At 40.9% G+C, this 20,162-nt stretch overlaps 7 non-coding genes across 7 annotated transcripts; all 7 read left to right on the forward strand.

The window, feature by feature from the left end:
* Positions 1-1,988: 1,988 nt before the first annotated feature.
* On the forward strand, positions 1,989-2,152 carry LOC123732850 (U1 spliceosomal RNA). Its single transcript, XR_006763445.1, has one exon. It is a non-coding gene; the product is annotated as a U1 spliceosomal RNA (small nuclear RNA).
* A 2,523-nt stretch (positions 2,153-4,675) lies between these two features.
* Positions 4,676-4,839, forward strand: LOC123732844 (U1 spliceosomal RNA). Its single transcript, XR_006763440.1, has one exon. It is a non-coding gene; the product is annotated as a U1 spliceosomal RNA (small nuclear RNA).
* A 2,568-nt stretch (positions 4,840-7,407) lies between these two features.
* Positions 7,408-7,569, forward strand: LOC123732843 (U1 spliceosomal RNA). The gene has a single exon (XR_006763439.1). It is a non-coding gene; the product is annotated as a U1 spliceosomal RNA (small nuclear RNA).
* Positions 7,570-10,136: 2,567 nt separating this feature from the next.
* On the forward strand, positions 10,137-10,298 carry LOC123732849 (U1 spliceosomal RNA). Its single transcript, XR_006763444.1, has one exon. It is a non-coding gene; the product is annotated as a U1 spliceosomal RNA (small nuclear RNA).
* A 2,565-nt stretch (positions 10,299-12,863) lies between these two features.
* Positions 12,864-13,027, forward strand: LOC123732848 (U1 spliceosomal RNA). The gene has a single exon (XR_006763443.1). It is a non-coding gene; the product is annotated as a U1 spliceosomal RNA (small nuclear RNA).
* A 2,894-nt stretch (positions 13,028-15,921) lies between these two features.
* Positions 15,922-16,085, forward strand: LOC123732851 (U1 spliceosomal RNA). The gene has a single exon (XR_006763446.1). It is a non-coding gene; the product is annotated as a U1 spliceosomal RNA (small nuclear RNA).
* Positions 16,086-18,972: 2,887 nt separating this feature from the next.
* LOC123732845 (U1 spliceosomal RNA) lies at positions 18,973-19,133 on the forward strand. Its single transcript, XR_006763441.1, has one exon. It is a non-coding gene; the product is annotated as a U1 spliceosomal RNA (small nuclear RNA).
* Positions 19,134-20,162: the final 1,029 nt, after the last annotated feature.

A 20,162-nucleotide genomic window follows, 5' to 3' on the forward strand; every position in this document is an offset into this window, starting at 1 on the left:
TCCCTGGTCAACCATTACAATGCCACAGACATTTCCCTGGTCAACCATTACCATGACAACAGACATTTCCCTGGTCAACCATTACCATTCCACAGACATTTCCCTGGTCAACCATTACAATGCCACAGACATTTCCCTGGTCAACTATGCCACAGACATTATCCTGGTCCACTTATTTCCTGATGAAGTCAGTCAAAACAGAGAAATTCTTGCCAGTATATTCCTCTATCTGTTCATAAATTACTTTTTCCAGCATCTTAGACCACTCACTCAAAATTGATACAGGTCTGTTTTGCTGCCCTTCTTGTGGATAGGGGTCACTCTAGCATTGGCCATATACCACAAACCCCCAGAAGGGCATTATTGATATTAGAAACTGGTTACCAACTAAATTAGAACATTAAAAATATTCGTTTTTGTCAATCTGCATTCAGGGCTCAAACCACCCAGTTTATAATTTATAATAGATCACCTGTCTGAAAAGTATGAGTTGCAGTAGCCTATTCAATTGGCCCAGCGTTGTCCAGGTTTGGCCGGTGTAGGCCTTCATTGTAAATAAGAATTTGTTTCTTTGGGATAGGTGGGACAGTAGCGTCCCACCTGGCCAACATCCGGTGAAATTGCAGAGCGCGAAAATCAAATTAAATTACTATAAATATTAAACTTTCATGAAATCACAAGTGCAACACATCAAAATAAAGCTTAACTTGTTGTTAATCCAGCCGCCGTGTCAGATTTCAAAAAGGCTTTACGGTGAAAGCAAACCATGCGATTATCTGAGGACAGCGCCCAGCACACAAATGCATAACAAATCATTTTCAACCAGGGAGTTGCGACACGAAAGTCAGAAATAGCGATATAATATATGCCTTACCTTTGAAGATCTTCTGTTGGCACTCCAAAAGGTCCCAGTTACATTACAAATGGTCCTTTTGTTCGATAAAGTCCTTCTTTATATCCATAAAAACTCAGTTTAGCTGGCGCGCTTCATCAATAATCCACTCGGTTTCCTTCCTTGAAAATGCATACAAAATGAATCCCAAACGTTACCAATAAACTTATCCAAACAAGTCAATCAACGTTTATAATCAATCCTTAGGTATCCTAATACGCAAATAAACAATACAATTTAACACTGAGAATCATTATTGTCTTTACCGGTGAAAAATACCAAAGAACACTCTCAGTCACGCACTTTGAAACACTACAGCCAAAATGGGAGCCACCTAGTAAAACTGCAATTTCTGGCTCATTTAAAAAAAAAAAACAGCCTGCAACTCTTTCTAACGACTGTTGACATCTAGTGGAAGCCCTAGGAACTGCAATCGGGCACGATTTCGCCCTTTTATAAAAGTGCCAGCCATTGAAATCAGTGGTAGGATTTCTTTTGGGGGGGAGGGGGATGGTTTGTCCTCGGGGTTTCGCCTGCCATTTCAGTTCTGTTTTACTCACAGACGTTATTTCAACAGTTTTAGAAACTTTAGAGTGTTTTCTATCCATATCTACCAATGCATATCCTAGCTTCTGGGCCTGAGTAGCAGTCAGTTTACTTTGCGCATGCTTTTCATCCGGAAGTCAAAATATCGCCCCCTATCCCTAGTAGCTACTACTGTGTCTTGTTGTTGTTGATGAAGTAGTAGGCGACTGTTTCTCCTTTATATCTGGGGTCGTATGTGATGAAACTATTCCTACAATGTCTGGAACGCTACAAAACACCAGAAATAGTTGGTGTCTTTCGGTTGGCTGTGTGAGCACGAATGTGATTTCAGCATTTCTACCGTGTTGCATGATGGGAAAAATAGTCAGACAGCGATATAATATAATAAAACAAAGTGCATCGCTTTTCCACCGCTTTGTCCGCAACTGTATTAGTAAACGTTATTAGACCCTGGTCGATATGATGTGGTATTGTCAGTAGTACATGTGGTAACCGTTAGACAAACACCTTTGTCCTGGAATGAGTGCCCCTCTACCAACGTGTACAACTCATACTTACCTGGCAAGGGAGACACAGTGATCAAGAAGGCGGTTCACCCAGGGCGAGGCTCAGCCATTGCACTCCGGCTGTGCTGACCCCTGCGAATTTCCCAAATGTGGAAATCTCGATTGCATAATTTCTGGTAGTGGGGGACTGCGTTCGCGCTCTCCCCTGATCTTGATGTTAAAAATAATGTATAAGCTGGTATTCCGAGTTATAACTCTATCAGTTCTGTTGACAAAGAGATTTATCATCATTTACATTTTCTTCCTTATCAGATGAATGGTTATAGAATGTAGGATATATTTAAAAGCCAACTAAGGCCTCAGAGATACATTTTGTCTTCTGATAACCACAATGTGTGTGATCTGTTATTGTAGCACTGGTGATTATTTATGCCTGTCATGTCCTGATTATGTCAAGGAAAAGGCCTACTTGTGAATGGATCATTTTGCGCCCTCAGATCTAATCTGGATTGAGGTGTTTTATTCGCTAGATAATTAAGTCATTTATAGGACCGTTTGTAATTTAAGACCACAATAAACAGGCTGCCTCACATACGGTCGTGATTGGGAGTCCCATATCATCTGAAATGGAATCGGTCTATATCACCAAGGCTCATCAACTTTGTATATTGTATCCATTACCATTCCACAGATATTTCCCTGGTCAGCTATTACCATGACAACAGACATTTCCCTGGTCAACCGTTACCACGACAACAGCCATTTCCCTGGTCAACCATTACCATGACAACAGACATTTCCCTGGTCAACCATTACCATTCCACAGACATTTCCCTGGTCAACCATTACAATGCCACAGACATTTCCCTGGTCAACTATTCCACAGACATTTTCCTGGTCCACTTATTTCCTGATGAAGTCAGTCAAAACAGAGAAATTCTTGCCAGTATATTCCTCTATCTGTTCATAAATTACTTTTTCCAGCATCTTAGACCGCTCACTCAAAATTGATACAGGTCTGTTTTGCTGCCCTTCTTGTGGATAGGGGTCACTCTAGCATTGGCCATATACCACAAACCCCCAGAAGGGCATTATTGATATTAGAAACTGGTTACCAACTAAATTAGAACAGTAAAAATATTTGTTTTTGTCAATCTGCATTCAGGGCTCAAACCACCCAGTTTATAATTTATAATAGATCACCTGTCTGAAAAGTACTACATACTATGAGTTGCAGTAGCCTATTCAATTGGCCCAGCGTTGTCCAGGTTTGGCCGGTGTAGGCCTTCATTGTAAATAAGAATTTGTTTCTTTGGGATAGGTGGGACAGTAGCGTCCCACCTGGCCAACATCCGGTGAAATTGCAGAGCGCGAAATTCAAATTAAATTACTATAAATATTAAACTTTCATGAAATCACAAGTGCAACACATCAAAATAAAGCTTAACTTGTTGTTAATCCAGCCGCCGTGTCAGATTTCAAAAAGGCTTTACGGTGAAAGCAAACCATGCGATTATCTGAGGACAGCGCCCAGCACACAAATGCATAACAAATCATTTTCAACCAGGGAGTTGCGACACGAAAGTCAGAAATAGCGATATAATATATGCCTTACCTTTGAAGATCTTCTGTTGGCACTCCAAAAGGTCCCAGTTACATTACAAATGGTCCTTTTGTTCGATAAAGTCCTTCTTTATATCCATAAAAACTCAGTTTAGCTGGCGCGCTTCATCAATAATCCACTCGGTTTCCTTCCTTCAAAATGCATACAAAATTAATCCCAAACGTTACCAATAAACTTATCCAACCAAGTCAATCAACGTTTATAATCAATCCTTAGGTATCCTAATACGCAAATAAACAATACAATTTAAGACTGAGAATCATTATTGTCTTTACCGGTGAAAAATACCAAAGAACACTCTCAGTCACGCACTTGGAAACACTACAGCCAAAATGGGAGCCACCTAGTAAAACTGCAATTTCTGGCTCATTTAAAAAAAAAAAAAGCCTGCAACTCTTTCTAACGAGTGTTGACATCTAGTGGAAGCCCTAGGAACTGCAATCGGGCACGATTTCGCCCTTTTATAAAAGTGCCAGCCATTGAAATCAGTGGTAGGAGGATTCCTTTTTAAGGGGAGGGGGATGGTTTGTCCTCGGGGTTTCGCCTGCCATTTCAGTTCTGTTTTACTCACAGACGTTATTTTAACAGTTTTAGAAACTTTAGAGTGTTTTCTATCCATATCTACCAATGCATATCCTAGCTTCTGGGCCTGAGTAGCAGTCAGTTTACTTTGCGCATGCTTTTCATCCGGAAGTCAAAATATCGCCCCCTATCCCTAGTAGCTACTACTGTGTCTTGTTGTTGTTGATGAAGTAGTAGGCGACTGTTTCTCCTTTATATCTGGGGTCGTATGTGATGAAACTATTCCTACAATGTCTGGAACGCTACAAAACACCAGAAATAGTTGGTGTCTTTCGGTTGGCTGTGTGAGCACGAATGTGATTTCAGCATTTCTACCGTGTTGCATGATGGGAAAAATAGTCAGACAGCGATATAATATAATAAAACAAAGTGCATCGCTTTTCCACCGCTTTGTCCGCAACTGTATTAGTAAACGTTATTAGACCCTGGTCGATATGATGTGGTATTGTCAGTAGTACAAGTGGTAACCGTTAGACAAACACCTTTGTCCTGGAATGAGTGCCCCTCTACCAACGTGTACAACTCATACTTACCTGGCAAGGGAGACACCGTGATCAAGAAGGCGGTTCACCCAGGGCGAGGCTCAGCCATTGCACTCCGGCTGTGCTGACCCCTGTGAATTTCCCGAATGTAGAAATCTCGATTGCATAATTTCTGGTAGTGGGGGACTGCGTTCGCGCTCTCCCCTGATCTTGATGTTAAAAATAATGTATGAGCTGGTATTCTGAGTTATAACTCTTTGAGTTCTGTTGACAAAGAGATGTATCATCATTTACATTTTCTTCCTTATCAGATGAATGGTTATAGAATGTAGGATATATTTAAAAGCCAACTAAGGCCTCAGAGATACATTTTGTCTTCTGATAACCACAATGTGTGTGATCTGTTATTGTAGCACTCTGGTGATTATTTATGCCTGTCATGTCCTGATTATGTCAAGGAAAAGGCCGACTTGTGAATGGATCATTTTGCGCCCTCAGATCTAATCTGGATTGAGGTGTTTTATTCGCTAGATAATTAAGTCATTTATAGGACCGTTTGTAATTTAAGACCACAATAAACAGGCTGCCTCACATACGGTCGTGATTGGGAGTCCCATATCATCTGAAATGGAATCGGTCTATATCACCAAGGCTCATCAACTTTGTATATTGTATCCATTACCATTCCACAGATATTTCCCTGGTCAGCTATTACCATGACAACAGACATTTCCCTGGTCAACCGTTACCACGACAACAGCCATTTCCCTGGTCAACCATTACCATGACAACAGACATTTCCCTGGTCAACCATTACCATGACAACAGACATTTCCCTGGTCAACCATTACCATGTCCACAGACATTTCCCTGGTCAACCATTACAATGCCACAGACATTTCCCTGGTCAACTATTCCACAGACATTTTCCTGGTCCACTTATTTCCTGATGAAGTCAGTCAAAACAGAGAAATTCTTGCCAGTATATTCCTCTATCTGTTCATAAATTACTTTTTCCAGCATCTTAGACCGCTCACTCAAAATTGATACAGGTCCGTTTTGCTGCCCTTCTTGTGGATAGGGGTCACTCTAGCATTGGCCATATACCACAAACCCCCAGAAGGGCATTATTGATATTAGAAACTGGTTACCAACTAAATTAGAACAGTAAAAATATTTGTTTTTGTCAATCTGCATTCAGGGCTCAAACCACCCAGTTTATAATTTATAATAGATCACCTGTCTGAAAAGTACTACATACTATGAGTTGCAGTAGCCTATTCAATTGGCCCAGCGTTGTCCAGGTTTGGCCGGTGTAGGCCTTCATTGTAAATAAGAATTTGTTTCTTTGGGATAGGTGGGACAGTAGCGTCCCACCTGGCCAACATCCGGTGAAATTGCAGAGCGCGAAATTCAAATTAAATTACTATAAATATTAAACTTTCATGAAATCACAAGTGCAACACATCAAAATAAAGCTTAACTTGTTGTTAATCCAGCCGCCGTGTCAGATTTCAAAAAGGCTTTACGGTGAAAGCAAACCATGCGATTATCTGAGGACAGCGCCCAGCACACAAATGCATAACAAATCATTTTCAACCAGGGAGTTGCGACACGAAAGTCAGAAATAGCGATATAATATATGCCTTACCATTGAAGATCTTCTGTTGGCACTCCAAAAGGTCCCAGTTACATTACAAATGGTCCTTTTGTCCGATAAAGTCCTTCTTTATATCCATAAAAACTCAGTTTAGCTGGCGCGCTTCATCAATAATCCACTCGGTTTCCTTCCTTCAAAATGCATACAAAATTAATCCCAAACGTTACCAATAAACTTATCCAAACAAGTCAATCAACGTTTATAATCAATCCTTAGGTATCCTAATACGCAAATAAACAATACAATTTAAGACTGAGAATCATTATTGTCTTTACCGGTGAAAAATACCAAAGAACACTCTCAGTCACGCACTTGGAAACACTACAGCCAAAATGGGAGCCACCTAGTAAAACTGCAATTTCTGGCTCATTTAAAAAAAAAACAGCCTGCAACTCTTTCTAACGAGTGTTGACATCTAGTGGAAGCCCTAGGAACTGCAATCGGGCACGATTTCGCCCTTTTATAAAAGTGCCAGCCATTGAAATCAGTGGTAGGAGGATTTCTTTTGGGGGAGGGGGGATGGTTTGTCCTCGGGGTTTCGCCTGCCATTTCAGTTCTGTTTTACTCACAGACGTTATTTTAACAGTTTTAGAAACTTTAGAGTGTTTTCTATCCATATCTACCAATGCATATCCTAGCTTCTGGGCCTGAGTAGCAGGCAGTTTACTTTGCGCATGCTTTTCATCCGGAAGTCAAAATATCACCCCCTATCCCTAGTAGCTACTACTGTGTCTTGTTGTTGTTGATGAAGTAGTAGGCGACTGTTTCTCCTTTATATCTGGGGTCGTATGTGATGAAACTATTCCTACAATGTCTGGAACGCTACAAAACGCTACAAAACACCAGAAATAGTTGGTGTCTTTCGGTTGGCTGTGTGAGCACGAATGTGATTTCAGCATTTCTACCGTGTTGCATGATGGGAAAAATAGTCAGACAGCGATATAATATAATAAAACAAAGTGCATCGCTTTTCCACCGCTTTGTCCGCAACTGTATTAGTAAACGTTATTAGACCCTGGTCGATATGATGTGGTATTGTCAGTAGTACAAGTGGTAACCGTTAGACAAACACCTTTGTCCTGGAATGAGTGCCCCTCTACCAACGTGTACAACTCATACTTACCTGGCAAGGGAGACACCGTGATCAAGAAGGTGGTTCACCCAGGGCGAGGCTCAGCCATTGCACTCCGGCTGTGCTGACCCCTGCGAATTTCCCAAATGTGGAAATCTCGATTGCATAATTTCTGGTAGTGGGGACTGCGTTCGCGCTCTCCCCTGATCTTGATGTTAAAAATAATGTATAAGCTGGTATTCTGAGGTATAACTCTTTGAGTTCTGTTGACAAAGAGATTTATCATCATTTACATTTTCTTCCTTATCAGATGAATGGTTGTAGAATGTAGGATATATTTAAAAGCCAACTAAGGCCTCAGAGATACATTTTGTCTTCTGATAACCACAATGTGTGTGATCTGTTATTGTAGCACTGGTGATTATTTATGCCTGTCATGTCCTGATTATGTCAAGGAAAAGGTCCTACTTGTGAATGGATCATTTTGCGCCCTCAGATCTAATCTGGATTGAGGTGTTTTATTCGCTAGATAATTAAGTCATTTATAGGACCGTTTGTAATTTAAGACCACAATAAACAGGCTGCCTCACATACGGTCGTGATTGGGAGTCCCATATCATCTGAAATGGAATCGGTCTATATCACCAAGGCTCATCAACTTTGTATATTGTATCCATTACCATTCCACAGATATTTCCCTGGTCAGCTATTACCATGACATCAGACATTTCCCTGGTCAACCGTTACCACGACAACAGCCATTTCCCTGGTCAACCATTACCATGACAACAGACATTTCCCTGGTCAACCATTACCATGACAACAGACATTTCCCTGGTCAACCATTACCATTCCACAGACATTTCCCTGGTCAACCATTACAATGCCACAGACATTTCCCTGGTCAACTATTCCACAGACATTTTCCTGGTCCACTTATTTCCTGATGAAATCAGTCAAAACAGAGAAATTCTTGCCAGTATATTCCTCTATCTGTTCATAAATTACTTTTTCCAGCATCTTAGACCGCTCACTCAAAATTGATACAGGTCTGTTTTGCTGCCCTTCTTGTGGATAGGGGTCACTCTAGCACTGGCCATATACCACAAACCCCCAGAAGGGCATTATTGATATTAGAAACTGGTTACCAACTAAATTAGAACAGTAAAAATATTTGTTTTTGTCAATCTGCATTCAGGGCTCAAACCACCCAGTTTATAATTTATAATAGATCACCTGTCTGAAAAGTACTACATACTATGAGTTGCAGTAGCCTATTCAATTGGCCCAGCGTTGTCCAGGTTTGGCCGGTGTAGGCCTTCATTGTAAATAAGAATTTGTTTCTTTGGGATAGGTGGGACAGTAGCGTCCCACCTGGCCAACATCCGGTGAAATTGCAGAGCGCGAAATTCAAATTAAATTACTATAAATATTAAACTTTCATGAAATCATAAGTGCAACACATCAAAATAAAGCTTAACTTGTTGTTAATCCAGCCGCCATGTCAGATTTCAAAAAGGCTTTACGGTGAAAGCAAACCATGCGATTATCTGAGGACAGCGCCCAGCACACAAATGCATAACAAATCATTTTCAACCAGGGAGTTGCGACACGAAAGTCAGAAATAGCGATATAATATATGCCTTACCTTTGAAGATCTTCTGTTGGCACTCCAAAAGGTCCCAGTTACATTACAAATGGTCCTTTTGTTCGATAAAGTCCTTCTTTATATCCATAAAAACTCAGTTTAGCTGGCGCGCTTCATCAATAATCCACTCGGTTTCCTTCCTTCAAAATGCATACAAAATTAATCCCAAACGTTACCAATAAACTTATCCAAACAAGTCAATCAACGTTTATAATCAATCCTTAGGTATCCTAATACGCAAATAAACAATACAATTTAAGACTGAGAATCATTATTGTCTTTACCGGTGAAAAATACCAAAGAACACTCTCAGTCACGCACTTGGAAACACTACAGCCAAAATGGGAGCCACCTAGTAAAAGTGCAATTTCTGGCTCATTTTTAAAAAAAACAGCCTGCAACTCTTTCTAACGAGTGTTGACATCTAGTGGAGGCCCTAGGAACTGCAATCGGGCATGATTTCGCCCTTTTATAAAAGTGCCAGCCATTGAAATCAGTGTTAGGAGGATTTCTTTTGGGGGGAGGGGGATGGTTTGTCCTCGGGGTTTCGCCTGCCATTTCAGTTCTGTTTTACTCACAGACGTTATTTTAACAGTTTTAGAAACTTTAGAGTGTTTTCTATCCATATCTACCAATGCATATCCTAGCTTCTGGGCCTGAGTAGCAGGCAGTTTACTTTGCGCATGCTTTTCATCCGGAAGTCAAAATATCGCCCCCTATCCCTAGTAGCTACTACTGTGTCTTGTTGTTGTTGATGAAGTAGTAGGCGACTGTTTCTCCTTTATATCTGGGGTCGTATGTGATGAAACTATTCCTACAATGTCTGGAACGCTACAAAACGCTACAAAACACCAGAAATAGTTGGTGTCTTTCGGTTGGCTGTGTGAGCACGAATGTGATTTCAGCATTTCTACCGTGTTGCATGATGGGAAAAATAGTCAGACAGCGATATAATATAATAAAACAAAGTGCATCGCTTTTCCACCGCTTTGTCCGCAACTGTATTAGTAAACGTTATTAGACCCTGGTCGATATGATGTGGTATTGTCAGTAGTACAAGTGGTAACCGGTAGACAAACACCTTTGTCCTGTAATGAGTGCCCCTCTACCAACATGTACAACTCATACTTACCTGGCAAGGGAGACACCGTGATCAAGAAGGCGGTTCACCCAGGGCGAGGCTCAGCCATTGCACTCCGGCTGTGCTGACCCCTGCGAATTTCCCAAATGTGGAAATCTCGATTGCATAATTTCTGGTAGTGGGGACTGCGTTCGCGCTCTCCCCTGATCTTGATGTTAAAAATAATGTATAAGCTGGTATTCTGAGGTATAACTCTTTGAGTTCTGTTGACAAAGAGATTTATCATCATTTACATTTTCTTCCTTATCAGATGAATGGTTGTAGAATGTAGGATATATTTAAAAGCCAACTAAGGCCTCAGAGATACATTTTGTCTTCTGATAACCACAATGTGTGTGATCTGTTATTGTAGCACTGGTGATTATTTATGCCTGTCATGTCCTGATTATGTCAAGGAAAAGGCCTACTTGTGAATGGATCATTTTGCGCCCTCAGATCTAATCTGGATTGAGGTGTTTTATTCGCTAGATAATTAAGTCATTTATAGGACCGTTTGTAATTTAAGACCACAATAAACAGGCTGCCTCACATACGGTCGTGATTGGGAGTCCCATATCATCTGAAATGGAATCGGTCTATATCACCAAGGCTCATCAACTTTGTATATTGTATCCATTACCATTCCACAGATATTTCCCTGGTCAGCTATTACCATGACAACAGACATTTCCCTGGTCAACCGTTACCACGACAACAGCCATTTCCCTGGTCAACCATTACCATGACAACAGACATTTCCCTGGTCAACCATTACCATGACAACAGACATTTCCCTGGTCAACCATTACCATTCCACAGACATTTCCCTGGTCAACCATTACAATGCCACAGACATTTCCCTGGTCAACTATTCCACAGACATTTTCCTGGTCCACTTATTTCCTGATGAAGTCAGTCAAAACAGAGAAATTCTTGCCAGTATATTCCTCTATCTGTTCATAAATTACTTTTTCCAGCATCTTAGACCGCTCACTCAAAATTGATACAGGTCTGTTTTGCTGCCCTTCTTGTGGATAGGGGTCACTCTAGCATTGGCCATATACCACAAACCCCCAGAAGGGCATTATTGATATTAGAAACTGGTTACCAACTAAATTAGAACAGTAAAAATATTTGTTTTTGTCAATCTGCATTCAGGGCTCAAACCACCCAGTTTATAATTTATAATAGATCACCTGTCTGAAAAGTACTACATACTATGAGTTGCAGTAGCCTATTCAATTGGCCCAGCGTTGTCCAGGTTTGGCCGGTGTAGGCCTTCATTGTAAATAAGAATTTGTTTCTTTGGGATAGGTGGGACAGTAGCGTCCCACCTGGCCAACATCCGGTGAAATTGCAGAGCGCGAAATTCAAATTAAATTACTATAAATATTAAACTTTCATGAAATCACAAGTGCAACACATCAAAATAAAGCTTAACTTGTTGTTAATCCAGCCGCCGTGTCAGATTTCAAAAAGGCTTTACGGTGAAAGCAAACCATGCGATTATCTGAGGACAGCGCCCAGCACACAAATGCATAACAAATCATTTTCAACCAGGGAGTTGCGACACGAAAGTCAGAAATAGCGATATAATATATGCCTTACCTTTGAAGATCTTCTGTTGGCACTCCAAAAGGTCCCAGTTACATTACAAATGGTCCTTTTGTTCGATAAAGTCCTTCTTTATATCCATAAAAACTCAGTTTAGCTGGCGCGCTTCATCAATAATCCACTCGGTTTCCTTCCTTCAAAATGCATACAAAATTAATCCCAAACGTTACCAATAAACTTATCCAAACAAGTCAATCAACGTTTATAATCAATCCTTAGGTATCCTAATACGCAAATAAACAATACAATTTAAGACTGAGAATCATTATTGTCTTTACCGGTGAAAAATACCAAAGAACACTCTCAGTCACGCACTTGGAAACACTACAGCCAAAATGGGAGCCACCTAGTAAAACTGCAATTTCTGGCTCATTTAAAAAAAAACAGCCTGCAACTCTTTCTAACGAGTGTTGACATCTAGTGGAAGCCCTAGGAACTGCAATCGGGCACGATTTCGCCCTTTTATAAAAGTGCCAGCCATTGAAATCAGTGGTAGGAGGATTTCTTTTAGGGGGAGGGGGATGGTTTGTCCTCGGGGTTTCGCCTGCCATTTCAGTTCTGTTTTACTCACAGACGTTATTTTAACAGTTTTAGAAACTTTAGAGTGTTTTCTATCCATATCTACCAATGCATATCCTAGCTTCTGGGCCTGAGTAGCAGGCAGTTTACTTTGCGCATGCTTTTCATCCGGAAGTCAAAATATCGCCCCCTATCCCTAGTAGCTACTACTGTGTCTTGTTGTTGTTGATGAAGTAGTAGGCGACTGTTTCTCCTTTATATCTGGGGTCGTATGTGATGAAACTATTCCTACAATGTCTGGAACGCTACAAAACGCTACAAAACACCAGAAATAGTTGGTGTCTTTCGGTTGGCTGTGTGAGCACGAATGTGATTTCAGCATTTCTACCGTGTTGCATGATGGGAAAAATAGTCAGACAGCGATATAATATAATAAAACAAAGTGCATCGCTTTTCCACCGCTTTGTCCGCAACTGTATTAGTAAACGTTATTAGACCCTGGTCGATATGATGTGGTATTGTCAGTAGTACAAGTGGTAACCGTTAGACAAACACCTTTGTCCTGGAATGAGTGCCCCTCTACCAACGTGTACAACTCATACTTACCTGGCAAGGGAGACACCGTGATCAAGAAGGCGGTTCACCCAGGGCGAGGCTCAGCCATTGCACTCCGGCTGTGCTGACCCCTGCGAATTTCCCAAATGTGGAAATCTCGATTGCATAATTTCTGGTAGTGGGGGACTGCGTTCGCGCTCTCCCCTGATCTTGATGTTAAAAATAATGTATAAGCTGGTATTCTGAGTTATAACTCTTTGAGTTCTGTTGACAAAGAGATTTATCATCATTTACATTTTCTTCCTTATCAGATGAATGGTTATAGAATGTAGGATATATTTAAAAGCCAACTAAGGCCTCAGAGATACATTTTGTCTTCTGATAACCACAATGTGTGTGATCTGTTATTGTAGCACTGGTGATTATTTATGCCTGTCATGTCCTGATTATGTCAAGGAAAAGGCCGACTTGTGAATGGATCATTTTGCGCCCTCAGATCTAATCTGGATTGAGGTGTTTTATTCGCTAGATAATTAAGTCATTTATAGGACCGTTTGTAATTTAAGACCACAATAAACAGGCTGCCTCACATACGGTCGTGATTGGGAGTCCCATATCATCTGAAATGGAATCGGTCTATATCACCAAGGCTCATCAACTTTGTATATTGTATCCATTACCATTCCACAGATATTTCCCTGGTCAGCTATTACCATGACAACAGACATTTCCCTGGTCAACCGTTACCACGACAACAGCCATTTCCCTGGTCAACCATTACCATGACAACAGACATTTCCCTGGTCAACCATTACCATTCCACAGACATTTCCCTGGTCAACCATTACCATGCCACAGACATTTCCCTGGTCAACTATTACCATGACAACAGACATTTCACTGGTTAACTGTTACCATGACAACAGACATTTCCCTGCTCAATCATTCCCATTCCACAGACATTTCCCTGGTCATCCATTACCATGACAACAGACATTTCCCTGGTCAACCATTACAATGCCACAGACATTTCCCTGGTCAGCCATTACCATGACAACAGACATTTCCCTGGTCAACCATTACCATTCCACAGACATTTCCCTGGTCAACCATTACCATGACAACAGACATTTCCCTGGTCAACCATTACCATGACAACAGACATTTCCCTGGTCAACCATTACCATTCCACAGACATTTCCCTGGTCAACCATTACAATGCCACAGACATTTCCCTGGTCAACTATTCCACAGACATTTTCCTGGTCCACTTATTTCCTGATGAAGTCAGTCAAAACAGAGAAATTCTTGCCAGTATATTCCTCTATCTGTTCATAAATTACTTTTTCCAGCATCTTAGACCGCTCACTCAAAATTGATACAGGTCTGTTTTGCTGCCCTTCTTGTGGATAGGGGTCACTCTAGCATTGGCCATATACCACAAACCCCCAGAAGGGCATTATTGATATTAGAAACTGGTTACCAACTAAATTAGAACAGTAAAAATATTTGTTTTTGTCAATCTGCATTCAGGGCTCAAACCACCCAGTTTATAATTTATAATAGATCACCTGTCTGAAAAGTAAAACTATGAGTTGCAGTAGCCTATTCAATTGGCCCAGCGTTGTCCAGGTTTGGCCGGTGTAGGCCTTCATTGTAAATAAGAATTTGTTTCTTTGGGATAGGTGGGACAGTAGCGTCCCACCTGGCCAACATCCGGTGAAATTGCAGAGCGCGAAATTCAAATTAAATTACTATAAATATTAAACTTTCATGAAATCACAAGTGCAACACATCAAAATAAAGCTTAACTTGTTGTTAATCCAGCCGCCGTGTCAGATTTCAAAAAGGCTTTACGGTGAAAGCAAACCATGCGATTATCTGAGGACAGCGCCCAGCACACAAATGCATAACAAATCATTTTCAACCAGGGAGTTGCGACACGAAAGTCAGAAATAGCGATATAATATATGCCTTACCTTTGAAGATCTTCTGTTGGCACTCCAAAAGGTCCCAGTTACATTACAAATGGTCCTTTTGTTCGATAAAGTCCTTCTTTATATCCATAAAAACTCAGTTTAGCTGGCGCGCTTCATCAATAATCCACTCGGTTTCCTTCCTTCAAAATGCATACAAAATGAATCCCAAACGTTACCAATAAACTTATCCAAACAAGTCAATCAACGTTTATAATCAATCCTTAGGTATCCTAATACGCAAATAAACAATACAATTTAAGACTGAGAATCATTATCGTCTTTACCGCTGAAAAATACCAAAGAACACTCTCAGTCACGCACTTGGAAACACTACAGCCAAAATGGGAGCCACCTAGTAAAACTGCAATTTCTGGCTCATTTAAAAAAAACAGCCTGCAACTCTTTCTAACGAGTGTTGACATCTAGTGGAAGCCCTAGGAACTGCAATCGGGCACGATTTCGCCCTTTTATAAAAGTGCCAGCTTTTGAAATCAGTGGTAGGAGGATTCCTTTTGGGGGAGGGGGGATGGTTTGTCCTCGGGGTTTCGCCTGCCATTTCAGTTCTGTTTTACTCACAGACGTTATTTTAACAGTTTTAGAAACTTTAGAGTGTTTTCTATCCATATCTACCAATGCATATCCTAGCTTCTGGGCCTGAGTAGCAGGCAGTTTACTTTGCGCATGCTTTTCATCCGGAAGTCAAAATATCGCCCCCTATCCCTAGTAGCTACTACTGTGTCTTGTTGTTGTTGATGAAGTAGTAGGCGACTGTTTCTCCTTTATATCTGGGGTCGTATGTGATGAAACTATTCCTACAATGTCTGGAACGCTACAAAACGCTACAAAACACCAGAAATAGTTGGTGTCTTTCGGTTGGCTGTGTGAGCACGAATGTGATTTCAGCATTTCTACCGTGTTGCATGATGGGAAAAATAGTCAGACAGCGATATAATATAATAAAACAAAGTGCATCGCTTTTCCACCGCTTTGTCCGCAACTGTATTAGTAAACGTTATTAGACCCTGGTCGATATGATGTGGTATTGTCAGTAGTACAAGTGGTAACCGTTAGACAAACACCTTTGTCCTGGAATGAGTGCCCCTCTACCAACGTGTACAACTCATACTTACCTGGCAAGAGAGACACCGTGATCAAGAAGGCGGTTCACCCAGGGCGAGGCTCAGCCATTGCACTCCGGCTGTGCTGACCCCTGCGAATTTCCCAAATGTGGAAATCTCGATTGCATAATTTCTGGTAGTGGGGGACTGCGTTCGCGCTCTCCCCTGATTTTGATGTTAAAAATAATGTATAAGCTGGTATTCTGAGTTATAACTCTTTGAGTTGTGTTGACAAAGAGATTTATCATCATTTACATTTTCTTCCTTATCAGATGAATGGTTATAGAATGTAGGATATATTTAAAAGCCAACTAAGGCCTCAGAGATACATTTTGTCTTCTGATAACCACAATGTGTGTGATCTGTTATTGTAGCACTGGTGATTATTTATGCCTGTCATGTCCTGATTATGTCAAGGAAAAGGCCGACTTGTGAATGGATCATTTTGCGCCCTCAGATCTAATCTGGATTGAGGTGTTTTATTCGCTAGATAATTAAGTCATTTATAGGACCGTTTGTAATTTAAGACCACAATAAACAGGCTGCCTCACATACGGTCGTGATTGGGAGTCCCATATCATCTGAAATGGAATCGGTCTATATCACCAAGGCTCATCAACTTTGTATATTGTATCCATTACCATTCCACAGATATTTCCCTGGTCAGCTATTACCATGACAACAGACATTTCCCTGGTCAACCGTTACCACGACAACAGCCATTTCCCTGGTCAACCATTACCATGACAACAGACATTTCCCTGGTCAACCATTACCATTCCACAGACATTTCCCTGGTCAACCATTACCATGCCACAGACATTTCCCTGGTCAACTATTACCATGACAACAGACATTTCCCTGGTCAACTGTTACCATGACAACAGACATTTCCCTGCTCAATCATTCCCATTCCACAGACATTTCCCTGGTCATCCATTACCATGACAACAGACATTTCCCTGGTCAACCATTACAATGCCACAGACATTTCCCTGGTCAGCCATTACCATGACAACAGACATTTCCCTGGTCAAGCATTACCATTCCACATACATTTCCCTGGTCAACCGTTACCATGACAACAGACATTTCCCTGGTCAACCATTACCATGACAACAGACATTTCCCTGGTCAACCATTACCATTCCACAGACATTTCCCTGGTCAACCATTACAATGCCACAGACATTTCCCTGGTCAACTATTCCACAGACATTTTCCTGGTCCACTTATTTCCTGATGAAGTCAGTCAAAACAGAGAAATTCTTGCCAGTATATTCCTCTATCTGTTCATAAATTACTTTTTCCAGCATCTTAGACCGCTCACTCAAAATTGATACAGGTCTGTTTTGCTGCCCTTCTTGTGGATAGGGGTCACTCTAGCATTGGCCATATACCACAAACCCCCAGAAGGGCATTATTGATATTAGAAACTGGTTACCAACTAAATTAGAACAGTAAAAATATTTGTTTTTGTCAATCTGCATTCAGGGCTCAAACCACCCAGTTTATAATTTATAATAGATCACCTGTCTGAAAAGAATATGAGTTGCAGTAGCCTATTCAATTGGCCCAGCGTTGTCCAGGTTTGGCCGGTGTAGGCCTTCATTGTAAATAAGAATTTGTTTCTTTGGGATAGGTGGGACAGTAGCGTCCCACCTGGCCAACATCCGATGAAATTGCAGAGCGCGAAATTCAAATTAAATTACTATAAATATTAAACTTTCATGAAATCACAAGTGCAACACATCAAAGTAAAGCTTAACTTGTTGTTAATCCAGCCGCCGTGTCAGATTTCAAAAAGGCTTTACGGTGAAAGCAAACCATGCGATTATCTGAGGACAGCGCCCAGCACACAAATGCATAACAAATCATTTTCAACCAGGGAGTTGCGACACGAAAGTCAGAAATAGCGATATAATATATGCCTTACCTTTGAAGATCTTCTGTTGGCACTCCAAAAGGTCCCAGTTACATTACAAATGGTCCTTTTGTTCGATAAAGTCCTTCTTTATATCCATAAAAACTCAGTTTAGCTGGCGCGCTTCATCAATAATCCACTCGGTTTCCTTCCTTCAAAATGCATACAAAATGAATCCCAAACATTACCAATAAACTTATCCAAACAAGTCAATCAACGTTTATAATCAATCCTTAGGTATCCTAATACGCAAATAAACAATACAATTTAAGACTGAGAATCATTATTGTCTTTACCGTTGAAAAATACCAAAGAACACTCTCAGTCACGCACTTGGAAACACTACAGCCAAAATGGGAGCCACCTAGTAAAACTGCAATTTCTGGCTCATTTTTTAAAAAAAAACAGCCTGCAACTCTTTCTAACGACTGTTGATATCTAGTGGAAGCCCTAGGAACTGCAATCGGGCACGATTTCGCCCTTTTATAAAAGTGCCAGCCATTGAAATCAGTGGTAGGAGGATTTCTTTTGGGGGGGGAAGGGGGATGGTTTGTCCTCGGGGTTTCGCCTGCCATTTCAGTTCTGTTTTACTCACAGACGTTATTTTAACAGTTTTAGAAACTTTAGAGTGTTTTCTATCCATATCTACCAATGCATATCCTAGCTTCTGGGCCTGAGTAGCAGGCAGTTTACTTTGCGCATGCTTTTCATCCGGAAGTCAAAATATCGCCCCCTATCCCTAGTAGCTACTACTGTGTCTTGTTGTTGTTGATGAAGTAGTAGGCGACTGTTTCTCCTTTATATCTGGGGTCGTATGTGATGAAACTATTCCTACAATGTCTGGAACGCTACAAAACACCAGAAATAGTTGGTGTCTTTCGGTTGGCTGTGTGAGCACGAATGTGATTTCAGCATTTCTACCGTGTTGCATGATGGGAAAAATAGTCAGACAGCGATATAATATAATAAAACAAAGTGCATCGCTTTTCCACCGCTTTGTCCGCAACTGTATTAGTAAACGTTATTAGACCCTGGTCGATATGATGTGGTATTGTCAGTAGTACAAGTGGTAACCGTTAGACAAACACCTTTGTCCTGGAATGAGTGCCCCTCTACCAACGTGTACAACTCATACTTACCTGGCAAGGGAGACACCGTGATCAAGAAGGCGGTTCACCCAGGGCGAGGCTCAGCCATTGCACTCGGCTGTGCTGACCCCTGCGAATTTCCCAAATGTGGAAATCTCGATTGCATAATTTCTGGTAGTGGGGACTGCGTTCGCGCTCTCCCCTGATCTTGATGTTAAAAATAATGTATAAGCTGGTATTCTGAGTTATAACTCTTTGAGTTCTGTTGACAAAGAGATTTATCATCATTTACATTTTCTTCCTTATCAGATGAATGGTTATAGAATGTAGGATATATTTAAAAAGCCAACTAAGGCCTCAGAGATACATTTTGTCTTCTGATAACCACAATGTGTGTGATCTGTTATTGTAGCACTGGTGATTATTTATGCCTGTCATGTCCTGATTATGTCAAGGAAAAGGCCTACTTGTGAATGGATCATTTTGCGCCCTCAGATCTAATCTGGATTGAGGTGTTTTATTCGCTAGATAATTAAGTCATTTATAGGACCGTTTGTAATTTAAGACCACAATAAACAGGCTGCCTCACATACGGTCGTGATTGGGAGTCCCATATCATCTGAAATGGAATCGGTCTATATCACCAAGGCTCATCAACTTTGTATATTGTATCCATTACCATTCCACAGATATTTCCCTGGTCAGCTATTACCATGACAACAGACATTTCCCTGGTCAACCATTACCATGACAACAGACATTTCCCTGGTCAACCATTACCATGACAACAGACATTTCCCTGGTCAACCATTACCATTCCACAGACATTTCCCTGGTCAACCATTACAATGCCACAGGCATTTCCCTGCTCAACTATTCCACAGACATTTTCCTGGTCCACTTATTTCCTGATGAAGTCAGTCAAAACAGAGAAATTCTTGCCAGTATATTCCTCTATCTGTTCATAAATTACTTTTTCCAGCATCTTAGACCGCTCACTCAAAATTGATACAGGTCTGTTTTGCTGCCCTTCTTGTGGATAGGGGTCACTCTAGCGTTGGCCATATACCACAAACCCCCAGAAGGGCATTATTGATATTAGAAACTGGTTACCAACTAAATTAGAACAGTAAAAATATTTGTTTTTGACAATCTGCATTCAGGGCTCAAACCACCCAGCTTATAATTTTTAATAGATCACCTGTCTCAAAAGTAATACATACTATGAGTTGC

Source organism: Salmo salar, unplaced genomic scaffold, assembly GCF_905237065.1.
Source record: "Salmo salar unplaced genomic scaffold, Ssal_v3.1, whole genome shotgun sequence".
NCBI classification, from domain to species: Eukaryota; Metazoa; Chordata; class Actinopteri; order Salmoniformes; family Salmonidae; genus Salmo; species Salmo salar.